Raw genomic sequence first — 18,511 nt, 5'->3', positions numbered from 1 at the left:
GGATTTTTAATTTTCTTGGACCATTCAATCAAGGAAGAGTCAACGCTTCATACCCGATGTACACTGAAGTCGTTTTTTACGCGGTTATTTTTAAACAAATCGCTTTTTATGCGATTTTTTTCACACGAATTTCGGGAGTTCCGCGGTTTATTCTGTTTATTATGAGATTTAACCAGTTTTTAACGTTGTTTTAATTTACGCGGCCCATATCCTCCGCGTAAAAACCGACTCCAGTGTGTTACAATATTTATGTAAGATAATATTCACTATTGAAAACTTGCTAACCGTTTAGCAATTGGTTTCGGTGAATTAGTTGATCTTGTAAGTGCAGCGCAAGCTTCTTCTTCCATAGCACTACAATACAACTGGAACTTGGCCTGCTTTTTAACTTGGTAATCTATTAGAATTTCTTTAGTTATTAATTGAAAGCTTTCTATTTCTTCCGCTCGTTTATGCTAATTCCTAGGTGCATGCCGGAGTAAACGCAAAGCCCGATGCAACTCACGTGAAGGAATCATAATTCTTATGAATAAACTGTCAAATTCCTTTGACGTGTCTACTCTGTCTTCCTCCAAAGGGTGGCCATGAAACGCCGTTGGCAGTCCAGCTTTCACGATGGGCTTTTCTGTAATGAGCCACGGGGTGTTTAGACAGACTTAGTGGCGGGTGCTTAGTCTAAGTATCTACTCCAGTATGCGTCGGTTATGATTGCAGCGGTACACGTTAAGCCAGGGTTGTGCAGAATCATCATTTGATAACTTCTTAGGTGTGAAACGTAGGCGAGTTGTTATCGGCGATAACTTTTCAAATTTTGGAATCGATTCATTTTAATGTAAATTTAATTAACAATAATTTAAAGTGAACAATGAATTTCAATCGGAATCGGATGATTGGCATTGTGTTTTTGTGTTATGTAGGAAAATAAGTTCAAAAGTAGCATATACCAATGTTTCGAATCGAAGTGTTTATCAATCGATAATTTGGATATGTGATCGCTTGAGAGCGTTTCCATCCTCGATTATTTGAAAATTTTATTTTTATAATCCTTTTCAAATGTTGTTTTAAAAATTATATACAACATCAAGGTTCGCAATGCTTACTCAATCTCAGGAGCACAGGATAAACAACGAAAACAGATTTACCCAGGGCTTGAAAAATGCTTGCTTTGGTCTCATCGAACGGAATAGAGTCGGAAACCTGTACATTTCACATAGCTACGTAGTTCAACGTCACCTTTGCGTATAACCCGATTGGGCTGGACCTTGGAGTTTTTTAGCTCCCGGATCTAAGATTCTTGCAATTATATTAATAATATGGTTGCACGAATATGTTATCCATAATGCCACTGCCAGATAGTGGAGTTAGATTGTAATAAAATAGCACAAACACCCTATTTCCGTTCCAATTTGTTGATTCAGTGTTATCTGTTTAGATGTAGACTAAATAAATGAAATGAATGACCCTATTCCCGTCCGCAGCGTTTACTACTCTGGCGCATCTCAACCGAATGGCTTGGTTTTTGGTACCGTTCTGACTCAAATCCCGAACATGACTCATATTCCTAACACTGGCGTTTTAGCGCCCTAAAACTAAAACTGTCATTGGTTTTCCGCACTGATGATCAAGATAACAAACGAATTCAAACTCCTGTGGAGAAAATTACACGAATAAAGTTAAAATTGGCATTTAAAAGCTAAAGTTCAGAAATTGAGTCAAAGCGGTACATGGCTAGTATTTGTTGATTTCTAGTTGGCGCAACCGGGTTTTATCGACTCGCGCTTCTTTGTCGGACTCAACAATACGACTATCCCTTCTCTGCCAACTATTCCTCGTCACTCCAAATAACAGAAGGCGGAGATTCTGCCAAAGATCCAAGGCTCGTATTCTTCCACCAGTGATGACTCGATGCTCTGACTACCATTGGACAGAGGCACCTGTTTGTCCGTAGCCAGAGCAGAGATTCTTTGCAAGGTCTAGGGCCGATGCGTATCGTCTCGCATCTGTCGTAAAATCGCTTAATCGTGGTACACGCACTCACCAGTATACACCCCCAGCAACAAACATATTGCACATCGATCACAGTAACTTATATATGCCCGAATTCTCTCACAATATGGCTACTGCAACAAGATTGGCTCAACGTGTGCTGCTTGGGATATCATAACCATGTAACGCTAGTGAGTTATTTTTATTTCAGAATCATATTATTTAATAATCATTCTCCACTATTTCCACCTATATATTACTACAAATAAACTAGAATAGTGGTCGAAAATTTGGAATGAAACTGAATCCCTACTTATTTTACTCTAAGTCGAATGCAACAGTTGGAATTGCGAAAAGCATTATTACCACTTGGGGTTTTAAAGTTAAAATTTTAAGTTATTGTACCGTCGTCGGGGAGACAATGGGGGTGAGAATGGGTCACTGTTTCAACTACATAGAATGCTTGTAGAATAGATTTAATGTATCTGAGAACAATAAAACTGAATTATAAGGGACCTTTTTGAACGATTTTGTTATCCGACCTCCAGACTGTCGGTGAGGGCTCGGACTTCACCCCCGTTTCCAATTTTTTTTATATTTTAAGTTATGGTACTTTTGTTCTAAACCAGTGACATAAGTAATGGAATGAATAATCTTAAAATATGACTACATTCCTCAATGCACCAAACTGTTCTACGTAGTTTACGTTGGGCGGTCGTGTCTTGTACATAACCCTTCAGATTTTTCCTGTTCGGGTGTGCCACTGCGACCTGTTATTAGATCTATTGTAGCGTTACCCGTATCCTTAGTGTTTAAGTGCATGTCGAATTACTTCATTACTATTGGTAAGCAATGCAGTATCGGTTTCGATACAGTTGTTGTTTTGTTTTCTCAAGAGCACCATGACAAGGTCCCGCTATTTAGACCCTTCACAGAGAGCAACCCCATTGAAGGCGCGCCCCTTATCAATAGGAAATCAATCCTTTCTTCAGAAAACAGAATAGTGATACTGTTTTTGGTCATGTATCGGAGCCCTAGCCACATTCTTGTCTTGCTTCTAGAATATCACCAGTAAAACAATGAAAGCCCGGGATTTAGCTCTGTCTACAAGACCATTTTAAGTAAGAGAATTTGTTCAGTAATTAGAACTTCCGTGTGTTCCTCTCACTACCATTGTTCACCAGTTCAAGAAGGGTTAGTACGTATTTAAACCCCTAACTCGATTTATCCAGCAGTCAGTTCAGCCTAGGACCGGCTACCGAGGCTTTTTAACTAATTGCTTGAAAAGTTGTTTCCGCTGCATACAGTCTAGTCTCAAACAAGAGGAATTCGAGTCCTTCAACTGTCTGCAAGGTAACATTAGTGCTGTCCAATGAGCAGCTCGAAGTAGCTCGAAGTTGTTCCCGTCCTGCTCGTTCTTTTTTGTCAACAAATGGGCATGAGCAGGACAGGGAGAAACTTCGAGCTACTTCTAGCTCTCATTGGACAGCACTATTAATTATGTTTTATTTCTGACACTGCTGTTGGTAGCGGGGACTAAATACTATGAATCCTTAATTACCACAACTTATTGCCCTAGCGTAATTGATTAAGCTAGGGCTCTGTTTGGTAGATCTTACACCCCGTGTTACGGGGAGAGTTAGTGGTTACTATGGCTGCCGATGAATCGATGAACGTTTTGACGTAGGACTACGTCTGTGTTTTCTATATTGGGGTACACTTTACGATTGCGAAAATCGGGGACCGTCACGAAAATATGATAGACTTTAAACTTTAATATCTAAGCCGTTTCTCGATGGATTTTCATTTTTTTTACCATTCGATCAAGGATGAGTCAACGCTTCTTTGTATTTATTTTAAAATACTGATTTTTAACTATTTATTATCGATAATTGATAAAAAGTTTAGAAATAGGTAAACTAACCAATCACGTACATGCATCACTAGCACAGACATCAAAAATCAATCACTTGCGGGTTTGGATCTAATCCTCAGTTTGAACAAGATTTTACGCAGAGCAGACGCATTAAAGCGATCGCAGCGGAGCGGACACAGCATCAGGGAGGCGCTAATAACATTTTCAAAGAAAATTTATCGCATTGGTGGTGATGCTCGATGTGTTGTTGCAGATCATTCAACCTCAACGAACCAGAATTTCATATGAAGAAAAGGTTGACCATAAAAATAGCACTGTGGCGATCCCGCACCGCCAGTGCCGATGCTGCAAATTTATTACAAATTGTGGTGTCATTTAGTTGGAAAGGAACATTGGGAAAAGAAAATTGGTTCTTCTCAGGACCAACATTTTATGAAAAGAAAGAGTTAATTGCGAAAATGGACTGTTTCGGTGGCATCGGGTTTGGCGTGGTAGTTTGGTTGCTGTTAGTGATTCCATCCATTAAAAGTCACTACATCATGTCCCTACGACGCGCTATCAAATTAACTATTTACGATTGAGTTTTGCACTTTGAAGAAAGTTTATTTCGGATAGTCGGATCAACCTTCTTTTGTATAAAATCAATGAAGACGCCACCTCAGTAGAAACTATCTACAGCAACCACCCATCGGAAAGCAATCACCAATGCTGCAATGCTGCAAAATTTATTTCAACCAGTCGAGTGACTTCAGCGGCCGATGAGTCATGTTAATTCCACGGTTAGAGACTCAAATTCCATCCAATTGGGAACAACTATTCAACTTCTTTATTCAGTTGGCTTCCGAGCAGTTTGCTCAATGTTAATAAAACGACACAAATTATTATGGCAAATACCATCAATTTCGAATAGCTACGTAGTCCTACGTCACCTTTGCGTACAACCCGATTGGGCTGCACCTTTGAGTTTTTAATGCACTATGGGGAATCAAGTGGCCGAAAATAGAAAACCTACTTTCCCCGATGAGTATTTCAAGTTGACCTACTAAAAGCTAATGCATTGGAACATGGAGCATTAAACTCAAGAATATCAGAACTCTGAGCCATTTGGCTATATGGATCAGAACCAGACATTTTTTTGATTTTGAAAAACCAGTCCTATTTTCCAACTCTTTAAAAAAATTCTGAAAGCTTGTGGCATGGACTTTCGAAGTGTGGGTAACATGCGGAAAAATAGGTAAAAAAAACATCCTAATAGGGCCCGACGCAAAAAAAAAACATGTTTTTTTTTATACAAAATGTTCCATACAAAAAAGTTTGTCTTGCCAAAAGGCAATAAAACCTCCTTAGCCGTGCGGTAAGACGCACGACTACAAAGCAAGACCATGCTGAGGGTGGTTGGGTTCGATTCCCGGTGCCGGTCTAGGCAATTTTCGGATTGTAAAATGTCTCGACTTCCCTGGGCATAAAAGTATCATCGTGCTAGCCTCATGATATACGAATGCAAAAATGGTAACCTGGCTTAGAAACCTCGTAGTTAATAACTGTGGAAGTGCTTAATGAACACTAAGCTGCGAGGCGGCTCTGTCCCAGTGTGGGGATGTAATGCCAATAGGAAGGAAGAATAAAACAAAATCCAGATTTTTATGGCTGCAAATCTTCGATTCCGATCACTTTTGAATGGATATTCTTATAATACACGGCAGACTGCGATAAGCTGGATACCAATTATAAACGTAGTCCAAAGTACGTCAAGAGTAGGTAAAATAGAGAGTAAATAATTCAAAGATGGCGTAGGCTGCGTGGTAGGCCGTACACACGATGGCTTACACAGAAAAAAATAATGAAAAGTAAACAGCGCGTAAAATTTGCCATGCGGAAATTTACGCTATTCTTCGCTGAAATGGCCCTCTTCCTAACAAGATTGCTAACAACTTGCATGCAATGTAGACGATTCACGTCAAATATTGTATACGTTTAGGCTATATCCGTTGTGGAATTACGCTAATAATGACGTTCCATTTATGTGCATGATTTTTGCCGTAAATTTCAGTGGATTTTTCTATATGTATGCAACTGGCTGGCGAATGATATTTCATTAGGCGAAGCCTCACCAAAAGCAGCCTATCATCTGTCAAGTACCAAGTAAGTAAAAAACAAATGGTAAAAAAACAATGGACTTCTGAGGGTAAATATTTGCCGATAAATATTTTGTAACACTGCCGCAGCACTACTAATTAGTACGTAGGCAGTCATCTTCCAAGGTTGCGTTTTTCGGAGTTTTCGAGCCATTGAGCCAGAGTTTTGACCACGCCACATTGTGTTTGAATTGATTTTTTGGCTAAAGGAGATATCGGTAAAATATTTTTAGCGTGTATTGAGAAATTGAACGATAAGTTATCCTTATTGCTTATGGGCTTAGCTATGTTGCACGTACTCAGATTAGATTGTATGATGTGGTATTGTTGAACGGAATGTCATTTTGAGAAAAAAGTCGGGGTGGTCCGAAACCGACCGGCAACCAGTGATCCGAAACCGACCCTTCATTTCATTGCACTCTACTTTTTACTGCATGATATGGAAGGGAGTGGACGAAGTTCTTTTAAAGGCTGTTTTAAAGGCTGATTCGGCCACATTGAGAGTTGACGTAAAGCCAATGTCAGCTTCTCTCCCCGAACAGCCAAGATAGCTGTGTGGTGTCGGCAGCCAGTTATCTGGCTAAGAATAACGCTACGGATTGCCTGTTCCGGTGGTAGAAGTCCACCATACAGGTGACCCCAAATTCTTGGTGTGATGCGGCTTTATGCTTACCGTGCATAAACCCTATTTTCGCAAGGGTAGCTTCTACCTAGGTAACCTAGTGAACCCGGTTTTTGCTGCTTTCAGTAAAGAAATGGCAAACTCTCGATCAATGCCGCGTGCATGTGTGCTTGTTAACAATGCTATTGTTGCTACACTTATCTCTGAACTAACAACCAGAGATGTATGTGCTGTCACAATTGATGCCACTGGCAGAAATACGTCTATTGTTCGGTTTATTTACCACATGATGAACCATCCCCTACGGATGCTTTCAAACGAGTTGTCATATATTGCACTTCAAAAGGCCTTCCGCTAATTGTCGGCAGTGATGCTAATGCTCATCACATCATCTGGGGTAGCTCGGATATCAATCTGAGAGGCTTCAGCTTGATGGAATACTTAAGTAGTACCGAACTTAGTTTACTTAACATAGGCAATCGCCCAACCTTTATGGTATCTAATAGAGCAGAAGTGTTAGACATAACCCTTTGCTCTAATAGAATCAGTCACGAATTGACGAATTGGCATGTGTCAGATGAGGAATCGATATCTGACCATCGCTACATCTACTTTGATCATTTGAATGTTACTTCGCAGACCTTGCGTTTTAGAAATCCCCGTTCAACAAACTGGGATCTTTACACAGAGTTGCTCTCTACCAAATTTCATGGATATCTACCTTCTTTAGAAACTCCTACCGACTTGGATGATGCAGTTGATACTACAACGTTGCACATCGTGGAAGCTTTCGAAGAAGCTTGCCCTTTACATTCTGTAAAAACCTCAAGAGGAACCCCTTGGTGGGATTCCGATTTGGCTAAGCTAAGGAAGCAGTGCAGAAGGAGTTGGAACAGACGCCATTCAACAGGAACGGATTCTTTCAAGTTGGCTCGCAAAGCTTACAAGAAGGCTCTACGATCTGCTGAACGATCCGGCTGGAAAAACCTTTGAGCAAATGTTTCCAATTTGAGTGAAGCCAGTCGATTGAATAAAATTCTTGCGAGATCCAAGGATTTCCAAGTTGACGTAATTCGCAAGCCAAATGGCGACTACACTTCTTCTGATGAAGAATCGTTAGAGCACTTATTTGATACGCACTTCCCTGGATGTGTCGATATAACATCTTCGGATTATCCTGATGTCTTTTCATGTAGCTATGGGTCTTGGGCTCAAGCACGTAGAATCATAACTACTGAATCGATTCTATGGGCACTTAACAGTTTTGCTCCCTACAAATCTCCAGGGGAGGATGGGAGTTCAGTGCGTGATCTCTCATGTTTCGGACAGCAGAACGATCGTGCGGTCGACCGAATTATTGTGTTCTGCATTGCGCGGCCGGTAAAAAAATTAATCAGTTCAGTGCGTGATCTCTCATGTTTCGGACAGCAGAACGATCGCGCGGTCGGCCGAATTATTGTGTTCTGCATTGCGCGGCCGGTAATAAAATTAATCAGTTCAGTGTGTGATCTCTCATGTTTCGGACAGCAGAACGATCGTGCGGTCGGCCGAATTATTGTGTTCTGCATTGCGCGGCCGGTAATAAAATTAATCAGTTCAGTGCGTGATCTCTCATGTTTCGGACAGCAGAACGATCGTGCGGTCGACCGAATTATTGTGTTCTGCATTGCGCGGCCGGCAATAAAATTAATCAGTTCAGTGCGTGATACTTGTTTCGAAGCGGGCTTGGTAGTCATATGGCTACTGCTTCTGCCTCATACGCAGGAGGTCGTGGGTTAAATCCCAGGTCCGTTCCATTCTCCTACTTTGTATCTTTCTCTTTATTTCTCATGTTCTAACAATCGCTAGAACTGGAAATGGACTTCCATACCGTTTCCATTACTATTCCTATACCTTCAACTTGAGTATTCTAACAGTAATCTGCTAGAATCGGAAATGAACTTATATAGCTCGTTTCCTACATCCAATTAGAAATTCCATCAGTTACCTCCTCCTATCTATCACATTGGCAGCTCGTTAACCAAGACGGACCTCTGCCTCTCCAACCTAACCCATAAATTCCGACAAATTCCGCATGAACTCGTGGCAAGTGCAGAGGTATATTCGGCTTGCAGTGGGCGAGTGATTGTATCATCATTTCCTCCCCCTTCCCTACATTGACTTGCATTCTGACGTGGCAGGCACCAGTATGACCTAACAAATGAGATCACCAGTACTTGTACATTGAAGATGTGTGCTAGTCCCAAGCAAACATCTGTTGGTTCCCTGTGCAAGAACAGCTGATCTGGTCATAATGGAGTAGCAACTACGAGCAGTCAATCAAGCTCAAGCTCAAGCTCAAGCTCTACAAATCTCCAGGGGAGGATGGGATTTATCCCGTTCTACTTCAGAGAGGTTTTGAATATATCAAACATGTTTTGAAAAAGCTTTTAGTTTGCAGTTTTGCTACTGGGTATATTCCCATAGCCTGGCGGGATGTCACTGTAAAGTTTATCCCAAAAGGAGGACGTGCTTCGTATGAAGAAGCAAAGAGTTTTAGTGCTACTCAGTTTTAATGTAGAGACGATTAGACAATGGTCGCTGATATCTGTTACAATCGTCTCATTTACTACGGACATTGCTAATCGTTCGGTGCACACAACGTGATCCAAAATGTTGTTGCTAGCAGGCCTCGTCACATTTGTATTTGTGACGGACAAATTATACGCTGTAAGCAGTTGGATGTACTCACAAACAGTTGCACTTGAAAGCGAGTTAGTGGGAATGTTCAAGTCTTCAATAATCACACATTCATTTCCATTTGGAGTATTTGAAAGGATTTCGTCAAGCTCTGCCATAAATTTTTTACTATCGAAAGCCGGCGGTCTATAAATAGCATGGAGATCAATCTTCATACCACAAAGAAGTCGCAAATGGATATGATGAAAGCCATCCATTTCTAAATTCGCCTCAATACTTGTAACCAAATCACTACGAACAAAAACTGCTAATCCACCGTGTGAATGATTCCTACATGAGAACACGCCGCTGTATCCATTGAGTTTAAATAGCCCTTTACGTTCTTCTTTGATCCACGTTTCGCACAACACGATTACATCAATCCGCATCCCATAACGAACCAACATCTCCCCAATAAAATCGAATTTGGAAATTTCATTCATCCCTCTGATATTTAATTGAGCGATCTTCAGCGTTTTATTGTTCCCAATGCATTTATTTCTCAACCAATCTTCTTCTGAATCATACATAACATTAGTATACAGTGACATTATTACAAAATAATCATTATACCTCGAAGATTCGCTTATTGCCTACGTTTCAAGGAAGGCTCACCGGTTGGTGATGAAGTGTTCGAACTGCTTCTACCCGAGTCGTTCAATAATCTTTTAGTGCTGATCTGTCCAAGCCGTTCCACATCCTTGCGGCTCCGAATTATGTCCACCTTTGAGCCTTCGGTTTTCTTCATTAGTATTGCTCCATTCCGACCTGGCCAAACGAATTTGATGTCAGATAGATCCTGAAATGCTCGCACTTCTTTCAGCAGCTCCATACCATATGGTGTGAGTTCGTCACGCAAAACTACTTTCGTTGTGGATGTGTTGAAAGCTGGATCCACAGCAGAAGCTAACAAAGGTCCATGATTTTTTTTTCGATTGAACAATTCCTCTTTGACACGTTCGTCTGCAAAACACACTTTAATGGGTGGCACGTTAGTTCCATACTGTTTGGCGTCTTTGTTGACGAGTCGTTTCGATTCCTCGATAGCACCGTCGGGCAGTTGATAGCCAACAGCAGCTGCAATTTTGCGTACCGTCATTTCAACTTCTTCGTTTCTCTTCATAGGGACTCCAAGTATAACGGCATTCCTTGATATCGCGGCTCTTTTGAGACGATCCACTTCTAATTCAAGCTGATTCACAGTATCCGATGTTGCCTGTTGTTTCCCACGCAGATGTAGGATATCTTTCTTCGTCGAAGACTGTTCATCCTTCAGTAATTTCAGTTCTCCCAGTAGAGAGTCCAGTTTTTCCGAAAGAAAATTCTGAAATTTTTCGATGTCACCAACAGTAGTCTTCACAGCTTGTAAGTATTATCTCCACTTTTGTGGAATCTCGTTGCAGATACGCTATTGAGGTTACTCAATAATGGCGGTTTTCCTACCTATGGATTTGCCGACGACTATCTAACATTGATAGTGGGTTTGTGCATTACTACCTTATTCGACCTGATGCAAAATGCTCTTCAGGTAGTTGAAAGTTGGTGTCGCCAATATGGCCTTTCGGTCAATCCGAATAAAACATCTATTGTTCTTTTCACGGAAAAACGTAACCGTAATGGTATTCGTCCATTACATCTTTTTGGTTCTGAAATCAATGTAACTGATCAAGTAAAGTATGTGGGTCTAATTTTGGATTCAAAGCTTTCCTGGACTCCTAACATTGAGTTCAGAATCAAAAAGGCCGCCAAAATGCCGACGAACCTTTGGTAAAACTTGGGGTCTTAAACCCAAATATATCAAATGGATTTACATAACAGTTGTACGACCAATTTTGGCTTATGGATGTCTTGTGTGGTGGCAAAAGGGGGAAGTGAGGACAATTCAGTCTAAATTAGGCCATCTTCAAAGGATGTGTCTAATGGCAATGACTGGTGCGTTCTCTTCGACTCCCACGGCTGCTCTCGAGGTTCTTTTCGACGTGGCCCCACTACACATACATCTCAAATAAGAAGCATTTTCTTGTACTTACCGACTATCGGTACTCGGTTTTATGGAAGAGAATCCTGTAAACCGCAGTTCTACACACACTTCGTTGTTACCGCTTATGGTTAATTGGGACAAAATTTTCCTTGCTCCAAGTGATCTCACACACGTTAGTAGTTTTCCTTATAGGACATTTTCAACACAATTCCCCTCGCGGGATGAGTGGACATCTGGCTATTTGGAGAGAAGTATGTCGGATAGCATTGTTTGTTACACTGACGGCTCCCTCCTCGAAGGTAGAGCAGGTGCAGGCGTCTATTCGCGTGAGCTGAGATTGGAACAGTCACACTCACTGGGTACACACTGCACTGTCTTTCAAGCGGAAATATTTGCCATCATGTGTGGAGTGCAATCTGCACTGCAGCAACGCATTATGGGCAAAGTAATATTCTTCTGTTCAGATAGCCAAGCAGCTATTAAAGCTCTCGCCTCGGCCAACTCAAGGTCGAAGTTAGTAATCGCATGTCGAACTCAAATTAAGGAACTGAATATAGGTAATACTTTTCATTTTATATGGGTACCTGGCCATTCTTGCATAGCTGGAAACGAATTGGCTGATGAGTTAGCTCGTAATGGAGCATCTCATCACTTCATTGGTCTTGAGCCAGCTATTCTAATATCTAAACGTTGGGTGAAGCTTTTGATTAACTTTTGGGCTGTCACTCAGCAAAAACAGCATTGGAGTAGTTTGGATTCATGTCACCGAACAAAATTGTATATCTGGGAGCCATCTCCGGTAGTAGCAAGCTATTTAGCTAATCTGTCTAAACAGAATTGCAGTGTCTTAGTCAAGGCCTTGACAGGTCACTGCCGACTGAACTATCACATGGAAAATATTCAACGCGTTGAATCATCTGTTTGTGATAGTTGTGAATCCGATTATGGAACTTCTTATCATCTAATATGTAACTGCCCAGTCTATGCACAATTGCGCTTCCAAATATTTGGTAAACACTTACTTAGTGAAATTGACTTCAGAAACCTGAACCTTCAGAGTATTTTGTTGTTCATAACCCGTTGTGGTAAGGAGCTATAAGCTCTTGTACGCTTATGCGTTGTATGCCCTCTTCAAGGGCCCTTTTCCAAACATTCCCTTTGTTCTCCCATCCACATTCCTTGCCTTTTTGTTCACTTCCTTTTCCGTCAGGTGTGTGATGAAAAAGGCTGTGAAGGCGATGGCACAAATCTCCCAAATTGAGGTGAACGTGCCCCTGGAGCCGACGTTCTGATACCTGATACCTGATACCAGTAACCGACTGTTGTAGCAGCGCTTGCGCTGCCTCGCAGTGGTTTAAGTTTAGCTGTGTTACTTGCATGTCTGGACCCTTCTAGAGGCCGGACAGGCCTGTGCACCGGTGAGGTGTCTGTTGTCTGTATTAGGGGGACAGATCAGACACCTCGGTGCGGCCTGACAGGTGCGAGCTTTGTGGCCTTCAGCTCCACACCTGCGGCATAGCTTACTACGATCGGGACCCCGACAGTCAAAGGATTTATGACCGTAGCCGAGGCACCTATAGCAGGGCTGAGGTGGCTGGATTATGCTCAACGAGCATACCGACCAGCCCACCTTCAGCTTAGCCTTATCTAGTACCTTCTTGGCATCAGCCAGAGGCACTTGGAATGTGGCAACCTGCATCCCAGCAAAGCTATTATGTAACCGAATCTCGGATTCCTGGAGTTGGACGTTGCACTGATCTCTCAGCGCGTCCACCAGGTCCGGTTATTTCTTCCATGCCGCGGCACTGGATGACCGATACTGGGCATAGGGCTCTCACTTGAACCCCATCACCCAGTACCTCCTCTGTCAACTTTTTATACTCAGCACTCTTCTGAGCAGCATCCCGCTTTAGGACGAGAGTTATCTCGCCTTTCCGCGTTCGACGGATGCAGTTGACGTCGCCTCCTAGGCCAGTAAGCTTATCATCGCTCCTCATGGCCTTCAAGACATCGGCATAGCTTTTATCATCAGACTTGACAATGATCGCTTCGCCTCTGTCTTTCCGCTTACCGTTGCCATTGGAAGGCGCACCCTTTGCAACACGGGCTCTACCCTTCTTAGCAGATGTAAGCTGCGTTCCACCTGCCTCCTTGCCTGCGACTTCATTCGCTCGTCGCTTCGTCTTCATTGGATTTACAACCACAGTCCAGGGTTGTTCATCGTCCCGGCGAACTTCAGTTGCCCTCCTAGGTGGAGGCACTGACTTCCTCTGTTCCTTAGGATCGGCAATTTGCACGACCCTCTCACGGAGTGATAAAGTTTCCATCCTTGGTGGAGGAACTGGTTTCGATTTAGCTTCATTCAGGTCGGCCTGCACGACCTTACTAAGCTTCGGAGTTGCTCCGCTAACAGCCATGCGTTTTTGAAGTTTTGCGGTATGGCTCTCGGCCAACCGCTTCTCATCAGTGAGGCGACGAATCTTTGAATCAGCCTCCTCACTGACCTTTGCCGCCTGACTTATCGCCAACTCCTTTTCCTCAGTAAGAAGGCGAATCTTCCGTTCTGCCTCCTTACTGGCCTCTAGTAGGGACCTCCACTCCGACTTCGCCTCTACCACCACCGAGCAGAGGGTTAGTACGGCCTGTTTGAAGTCCCTACTATATCTGCAACGGTTGTCCAGAAAAGACATAATCACGTCCGTAATGTCCGTGATCACCTCCATTTTCTGGCCGCCGCCTTCCTCGTGGCTGGTCATCAACGACTTGATGACCCGGGTTAGAGTAGGGCCGTCCATTTTTACCTCAACCGGCACATCCTCAGACCCACCCCGGCGATCTTTCGGGTGACCTATTAAGGCCACTTCGTCTGGTGAAAGGATTCTCCTTTTCGCCAGACCCGCCATCAACATCCTCAACGGTATTTTTGTAGGTTGAAAAAATCATTGCTATTGGGTCCCCCTTACGGCTGCTGTAGAATCCTGCTGGAGTAGTCGCCTATTGTGATCCCATGGTTATCTATACATACCTTGCGGCATGCAGGGAGGCCATGCGCGGGTTGACACTTGCCTGTTCAGAGCCAGATCAGCGCAAGTCAGGAATGTGCATCTGAGCCTACTCCCACGCAGTTTGTCAGACTGGTGGCAGAATTGTACCGCGTGCTATAAGGCCCGCCACGGTTTTACGGGACGGATGACAGCCTGGTCATTAGCCCATTCGCCGTTTCAGGTCAGTGTCACCCGGCCTTACTAAGAGAATAGAATGACCCGACTACCAGCCCTCGCTTCACAGTATTACAATATCCAAAGACAAAGCCAGTAGACATGCAGCTAGTATGCCATAATCAGGATATCACTGGCGTTAATCCTGATGTGCCCATTGGCACTCCCTGGGCTATTGCATGCTTTGAGCGGCACACGGTCGCTTTGATAGGGCCTGCTTACGGACTCATGCAGCTTTTTATAGAGATTTGGCAGAGCCCACTGCCAAACCCCACCACTACCTGGCAGGCCCCCTGACTCACAGATACCTAGGTGAGCGACCCGAGCTGCACAAATCAGACGTAACTGGTTACAGCAACTTCATTGTGACTGAATCTGGTCATATATGAGTTGAACTAACCTATGTGAAACATTTGTGCTGCTAGGGGACAGTTACACAGCCACAAAAATAGCTCGTGTGGTTTTATTTAAGCTTGGATTTCAATATTTTCAACAGTATTAGGTTCCTCGTGAAACAAGGAATCTGTACAAACGTTTACATGTTAAAAAGGACCGTTATCACGACCGTACGAGGCATTTTTGTGCCTGTGTAACTGTCGCTCATCTAGGTATTGTTCTGCATTAGGTCCGTTTTGTGTGAAGCAAACATATCTCTGTGTTATTGATTTAAAGCGTGTGGAAAAACTAAATTTTTCATCTCACTTTTAGGGGGGTTCATCATAAAACTGAATACCTCCAAAGAAGCGCGTCGACTTACTGATAAAATGTCTCGAAGACGCCATTACGCTAAATCAAATAATAAAGGTACTATTCAATAAATGCGCTAAAAACACAATTTTAGCCATTCATAACGAGCAGTTATCGTTAAAACAAACTATGTATAAACTAGGAACAAATACAGCAGATGATTCCCCTTGTCGATAGGTTGGAAAAATATAAATTTTGTTTCTGTCCTTCAAGGCTGCGTAACCATTCTTACCATGCTGGATTGTTTTATGTCTATTTGTCTGTGTCGCTCCCTCGTATCTATCATTTTGACTCCATGAATTTGAATGAACATGAAATTAATATTTGTTGAAATTCCCAACGCGACCTCATGTCGATTTCAATTAAGATACATTTCTCAAAGCCTGTGATGAAGATAATTTTCCATGTCGGCAGCACACCTTTCGACATTCTTTTCCGTTACGCACCGTTTGGCTGAAATCAAACTTTCGTTGTTCGCTGTGCTCTTGGGAAATTCAATGCACGTGCTACCTCCGTCATGGGAGACCGACATCTTGGAAACAGCTAAATTGTCCTGTCAATATCCTCACCACGGTATGAAAAGATTGTTCTATCGAGGACCCAAAGGTATTCCTGTAATAAGCAAGAATCTATCATCTCCATGAATTTCGTGGAGGAAAAACGAAAAACGGCCCTATTGTTGTCCCCTCCCCCTTGTGCTCTCAGGTGAAGGAAAGTATGAAGTCAAGACAAAATTTTCAAAACGACTTATCTGCTTTTGTAAACAATGATTCAAACGACGTTTTGACGAATGCGATAGCTCTCCCACGCAAACCAACACCATCAACAGGTAGCGGAAACATTCAGCTACCTATTGGTGGTGTTGGATTGCGTGGGAGAGCTATCAGATTCGTCAAATCGTAGTTTGAATCTTTGTTAACAAAAGCAGATAAGTCGTTTTGAAAATTTTGTCTTGAAGTGGTTTTCTTCGAAGAACATTTCAACAAAAAAAGAGTATCACGTTTCTTCTCGTCGAGATTTGGCAGTTGTTTTACAGTGCTTTCGTTGTGCGGCAGAGAACCAGAGCACAGGAAGAGTGGTTGATATCACTTCATCCAAAACCGTTGTCTATATTTAGTGACAGATTTATCCTTACTTGGCCTGTCACATTCGCTTCCAAATTATACACATCTGTGGATTTATGTGCCGTTGGTACTCCTCCGGAGGTGCAATCCAAATCAGATTATTGCGGTTTTCCAGACATTAGTTCCATTATCCGCTGTAGCACAGAAGACGGTTGTGCGGTTCTTCCGCATGTCTGGAGATCAGAAACGGAAAAGTGTGTTTGTTGACATATGTCAGTATCAGGGTAAGCTGTTTGGGTATAGAGCGATTTTCGAGCGGGTTCGACATGGTGCTGTCAGAACGGAGCGGATGTGGTTTAAACATTTTAAATTCGACTTAAACTGATTGATAGACTTTACAAGACATGATGTTTATGTTTTTGTATCCAGAGAATATTCCAAAATTTATTCGGAAATCACTTCTATTGCCGATCCGTTGTTGTCACATTATTTCGAATAGATTTATTTTGTCCGATTTTTTAGCAGCTAAAATCATTATTCTTACAATTCTCGCTTAACTTTTCGAAAGGACAAAAATGAATGCTTTTGATTGCAGTACTCAAATTAATTCATGAACAAAATGTTACTTAGGTCCTTTTGAAAAGATAAGCGAGATTTCATTAATTTCCACAATTAATGAAAAAGTAGCATAAATTACATTAAATGTTACCAAAGCTGTTTGTAAGAATTGATCAATATCGAGAATTCTCCAACACTTAGACATTTCGCCTAAAGCTGCGCTACGGGCGCTGCCACATGCATCTGGAACAGTTGCTGGCAGCAACTCATTTCCGCCACACAATTCTTTGTTTTTATTGGTAAACAAAACACCTTTAGGTTTCATGAGAATTTTTCTATTGAAACTCTCTTTTGTATAAAAACTGTGTAAAAACAGCAAAAATCTGGCATTTATGGGTTCGCTGGATGACAATTTCACTACATATGTAGCTGTTTCAATGTATTTTTAGAGCATAAAAAGATACATAACAATTATTCACCAATTTAGATTTGTTTAACGAATGACTAAACGTAGTACTCGACTGCTGGTATACATCAAATCAACATACGAGTTTAAACTCTAAACTGCTAAGCGAGATAAACGGTGTCTCACCTTGCAGGTTTTCAGAGCCAGTTAAATCTGTTTACTACGACTTCAGGAATGGCGATTATTGGAACATGAATGCATTTCTCTCTGCCATTAATTGGGCTGTGTACATCGATCACAACCTCAATTCATCGGTTATTACCTTCTCCAACATCGTATTGTATGCTATTGATCAATTAATTCCAAAACGATCTAGTAATTCTCCATCAAACCCACCTTGGGGGAACAGCTATTTGGAGCGCTTTAAAGGTCGTGAACGGTCTGCTGTACGTAAATATTCGAAGTGTTAAAATCACCACTGCAAGCTCTCCTATAACTCGATTAACGCTCGCTACAAGCTCCTGAATAAAAAACTTTACTCCGCTCATTAATGAAAAGTGCAACTGAAACTACGTCATAATCCTAAAGGATTCTGGAAGTACGTCAACCAACAACGAAAGGAATCTGGTCTTCCCTCTGCCTATGACCAAGGGAAATATCGAATGTTCATCGACTGAAGTCATCTGTAATTTGTTTTAACAGCAATCCTAGAGTGTGGTTAGGAAAGATTCCTTGGATTTACAACAAATCAATGAAGCCGCTAGCAACGTCCCTGTTCGTCCTTCAATTAGAAACCACCCAGTTGTTGATGCAGACACAGTAGCGAGTATTTGCTGTACCGTAAAACCTTCTACTAGTTGTGGACCAGATGGTATCCCTGTGTTCGTCTTGAACAAATGTTTCAGTAGTCTATCCGTTCCGTATGGCCGCACTATGCGTCACTTTTAAATTGTTTGAACAAGTAGTCTACAAGTTTTTACTCCACAACTGTCAAGAATTCATCTCTGAGCATCAACATGGGCTTATGCCAAGGTGTTCAACCGATACGAATTTGACTCTCTACACGTCGTTCATCGCCCAATCTTTGCAGAAGAGATATCAAGTGGACTCAATTTACACTGATTTTTCGGCTGCCTTCGATAAAATCAATCATAGGATAACGGTAGACTAATCCACCTACAGTGAGATTTTGACCCTTCC

The 18,511-nt window shown here is 42.1% G+C and overlaps 1 protein-coding gene across 1 annotated transcript in view; it reads left to right on the top strand.

Annotated features, from left to right (window-relative positions):
- Window positions 1-18,511, top strand: part of LOC134225516 (small conductance calcium-activated potassium channel protein-like) — a 352,066-nt gene that overhangs the window by 9,797 nt on the left and 323,758 nt on the right. The window lies entirely within an intron of this gene.

Source organism: Armigeres subalbatus, chromosome 3 (assembly GCF_024139115.2).
Source record: "Armigeres subalbatus isolate Guangzhou_Male chromosome 3, GZ_Asu_2, whole genome shotgun sequence".
Taxonomy (NCBI): Eukaryota; Metazoa; Arthropoda; class Insecta; order Diptera; family Culicidae; genus Armigeres; species Armigeres subalbatus.
This window is presented reverse-complemented; position numbering and strand designations above follow the sequence as displayed.